This window comes from Carlito syrichta, unplaced genomic scaffold (assembly GCF_000164805.1).
Source record: "Carlito syrichta isolate Samal-C Ts95f unplaced genomic scaffold, Tarsius_syrichta-2.0.1 Scaffold153593, whole genome shotgun sequence".
NCBI classification, from domain to species: Eukaryota; Metazoa; Chordata; class Mammalia; order Primates; family Tarsiidae; genus Carlito; species Carlito syrichta.
Window position 1 is genome coordinate 100,008 of NW_007097689.1, and position 4,475 is coordinate 104,482.

General features: G+C 42.9%; 1 protein-coding gene across 5 annotated transcripts in view; it reads left to right on the plus strand.

Moving 5' to 3' along the window:
• The window catches only part of LOC103252085 (eukaryotic translation initiation factor 3 subunit C), a 22,503-nt gene that overhangs the window by 6,117 nt on the left and 11,911 nt on the right, over positions 1-4,475 (plus strand). The gene's annotated exons all lie outside the window — the stretch shown is intronic.

Sequence of the window (4,475 nt, forward strand, 5' to 3'; positions counted from 1 at the left end):
AATTAAAATTTTCTTTTAATTGTAGAGATGAGGTCTCGCCAAGTTGCCCAGGCTGGTCTCAAACCCATGGACTCAGGCAATCCTCTCACCTCAGCGTCCCAAGGTGCTGGGATTATAGGTGTGAGCCACCACGCCTGGCCTGAGAAGCATTTTCACATCACATGCTCCAGGGAACACTGGTTAAGGCTGGGAAGCATTGTCTACTGTATCCCCTTCCTGGAGGGTTTATAACCATATCTGAAAAGTTCTGCCAAAATAGATAAACTTATTTAACTTTTTTTTATTAATCATCTCTTCAACTTGCTGGATCATAAAACTCACTTTTTAACCTGTTGACATCTTACAAAACTAAGTGTTATTGGTTTAGATTTTTTATATGTATTGTACTTTATGTTTTTGTCTTTTAGTAATTATGTGTTGAAGTTTCCCATTATTTAGATTGGCATGTGCAGCGTGCACTGTGGGTTGCATTAAAGCTCTTGTCTGAGGGAACAAGTGGGGACTAAAACTTAGGATATCACAAAAAACTACACACTAATATCTTTTTTTTTAATTTTTTATTTTTGAGTCGGAGTGTCACTCTGTCGCCCAGGCTGGAGTGTAGTGGCACGCTCACATGGCCACCGCAGGCTCGACCTGCTGAACTCAGGAGATTCTTCTAAGTAGCTAGAACTTTAGGCGTGTGCCACCACATCTGGCTAATTTATCAATAGGATAAAGGCCAAAAGCCATATAGTCATCTCAGTAGGTATAGGAAAAGTGCTTGAAAAAAATCCTAAGCCAGGTGTGGTGGCTCACGTCTTTAACCCCAGCACTTTGGAAGGAGGAGGCGAGAGGATTGCTTGAGTCCAGGGGTTCAAGACTAGCCTTGGCAACTTGTGAGCCCTTGTCTCTACAGCTGGGCATGGTGCACCTGTAGTTCCAGCTACTTGGAAGGGTGAGGCAGAAGGATTGTCTGAGCCCAGCAAGTCAAGGCTGCAGTGGCTGTGAGCATGCTACTGCACCCCATTCTGGCTGATAGAGTGAGACTTCGACTCAAAAAAAAATTCTATATTCTTTCAGGATGAAAACACTCAACAAATTAGGAATAGAAGGACATTTCTTATATTTGATAAAGGACATTTATGGAACCCACATGCATTTATTTTCCTGTCCTTTATTTTGAACTTTTCCATGTATTATGATTATAAGAGTATCTCTTATAAACACAGTTGGTGTTTGGTTTTTTAAAAAGTCTTATGTCTATGCTTTTCCTTTTATTGTGGAAAAAAAGAATAATTTACATAGATTAATATATACCATTTTCACCATTTTTAAGTTTATAGATCAGTACATTCACATGTGTAATGCTGGGATTACAGGCGTGAGCCACCACACCTGATCTGTATTTGTCCTCATTTTAAGAATTATTTATTGTTCGTGACCTGCCTGGGCAGCGAGACCTCATCTCTATAATAAATCAAAAAATCAGCCAGGCGTGGTAGCGCATGCCTGTAATTCTGGCTACTCGGATGGCTGAGGCGGAAGGATCGCCGGAGCCCGCTCAGCAGGCAAGGCTGCGGTGGCTGGGAGCAGCCACTGCACTCCAGTCTGGGCGACAGAGTGAGACTCCAACTCAAAAAAAAAAGAATTATTTATTAACATTTTTTAAAAAGATAGGAGTCTTGCTATGTTGCCTGAGTTGGTCTTGAACTCATGGCATCAAACGATCTTCCTGCTTTGGTCTCCCAAAGAGCTGGGATTACAGGAGTGAGCCACCATGCCCAGCTTATTTCAAAATTTTTAATAGCTTTATTGAGGTATAATTGACATAAAATACCTGCACATATTTAAAGTTAACAATTTAGTAAGTTGTCACATGTCTACACTATGAAACCATCTTCACAATCAAAATATAAAGGCCAGGCATGGTGGCTAACGCCTATAATCCCGGAACTTTGGGAGGCCGAGGTGAGAGAATTGCCTGAGCCCATGAGTTCACGAACAGCCTAGAGACTCCAACTCAGAAAACAAAATATAATATAGTATCCTTCATCTAAAAATTTTCTCATGCCCCTGTGTAAACCTTCCTCCTGTCCCGCTTTCTGCACCCCTTTCTTTTTTTTTTTTTTTTGAGTTGGAGTCTCACTCTGTCACTCAGACTGGAGTGCAATGGCCGTTCCTGGCCACCACAGCCTCGACCTGCTGGGCTCCAGTGATCCTTCCACCTCAGCCTTCCAAGTAGCTAGAACTACAGGTGTGCACTACCACGCCCAGCTATTTTTTTTTTTTTTTTGGAGATGAGGCCTTGCCAAGTTGCCCAGGCGGGTCTTGAACCTGCGGGCTCAGGCAATCCACTCACCTCAGCTTCCCAAAGCACTGGGATTACAGGCTGAGCCACCGAGCCCGGCTCCGCACCCCTTTCTTAGGCAACCGCTGATTTAATTTCTTTTTTTTTTTTTTTTGAGTTGGAGTCTTACTGTCCCCAAGACTAGAGTGCAGTGGTGGGCTCACGGCCACTACAGCCTCGAACTACTGTAGCAGGAATTATAGGCATGTGATACCACACCTGGCTCATTTTTCTTTTTTTCATTTATTGTAGATATGAGGTCTTGCCATGTTGCCCAGACTGGTCTCAAACTCATGGGCTCAGGCAATCCTTTCACCTCTGCCTCCCAAAGTGCTGGAATTACAGGCATGAGCCACCACGCCTGACTGATTTACTTTCTTTTTGCATTGGGAGTCTCACTCTGTTGTCTAGGCTGGGGTGCAGTGGCATGCTCATGGCTACCCCCATGTCAACTTGCTGAGCTCAGGCAGTCCTTCTGCCTCAGCCTTCCAAGTAGCTGGAACTACTTAGAAGGTCTTGCCAAGTTGCCCAGGCTGTTCTGGAACCCGTGGTCTCAGGCAGTCTTCCCACCTGGGCCTCCCAAAATGCTGGGATTATAGGCATGAGCCACCACGCCCGGCCGTGTATCTGGTGATGTCTTTTCAGAAACGTAGCTTGTACCTGTTGGATATGTGACTGAGGTTGTAAACATTTGTATTCTGGTAATTTCTAACAAGATGTGAATATAATAGGGTATAATTTGTCATAGGAGATTTCAAACCAAATCTTAGGTCTTTCAGTTAGTGTTTCATATGATGAGTACCTTGTCCTATTGAGGTATGGAGTACAGTATTCTTAGAAGTGGGAGTAAAACTTTAGGCCAAAGAAGATTAAGCTATTTTCAAGCACTGATTTTAAAAATAGCATTAGCTTCTCAGAGCTTTCAGAATGATTTAGACCAAGAGGTTTTAGTTCAGTGAGCATACTTTGCAGATTTGCAAAGAGTTTTACCTGCAAAATGAATTTTTGTCATTAGAGTTTTGCAGTGATACAAGAGAAATCCATAAGCCGTTTTTTGGGGGGGCGGGAGTCTCACTCTGTCACCCAGGCTGGAGGGCAGTGGCATACTCCCAGCCACCGCAGCCTCGATCTGGGCTCAGGTGGTCCTTCCATCTCAGCCTCCAAGTAACTGGAACTACAGGTGTGCACCACCATGCCTAGCTAATTTTTTTTTTTTAATTTATGGTAGAGACAAAGTCTCACTGAGTTGCCCAGGCTGGTCTGGTACCCCTGGGCTCAGGCATTCCCCTCGCCTGGACCTCCCAAAGTGCTGGGATTACAGGCTGAGCCACCGAGCCCGGCTCAAGGAAAACTTTTGATCCACCTGGTAAATTCATAAACTAATACTAAAACATTCAAATCTTTAAAGCAGTGAAAATGAAATTTATGTGTAAATGTTTTAATGGTAGTTTATGACAATTACAGGTAAAGATTCAAAAACTTGTTGAGTTTTCCTAGAAAGATCTATTCATCAGTATCTATTCAGAGTTTGAAATAATTTGTCTTTGTCATTTTGTTTATGTTTTGCTACTATATAATTAAAGTCTGGAAATGGTTTCAGGCAATGTCTAGTGGCCAAAGACTATTTTAAGATAGTCAGTGATCTTTTTCTCTTTTGTGAGGGCATTTTGTTGTACTGAACAATTTTTTAAAATATAGAATTTGGATTAATCAGTTGTCATAAGAGAGGAGAGAAATGGGGGGAAACAGTCTGGGAATAATTTTTTTTAATGTGCTTTGGGTGGGGGTAATGACTGGTGAAAAGATTAGTTTGGCTAGAGGAACTGGTATCAAAGAAAATGATCTAAATGGTTTATGGACTCTTCGGAAAACCTTAGAGGTTAGCTTCAGAGCAACATGAAAGGTTGTTTCTGTGTCTACAATGGCGTGGTTAACCTCTTTCTTATCAGACCCGGCTTTGCCATTCCCTTTATAAGAGTATCTTAGGCCAGGCTCCGTGGCTCAGCCTGTAATCCCAGCAATTTGGGAGGCTGAGGCAAGTGGATTGCCTGAGCCTGTGGTTTGAAACCTGCCTGGGCAACTTGGCGAGATCTCGTCTCTACAATAAATCAAAAACTAGCTGGGCGTGGTAGCACGCGTCTGTAGT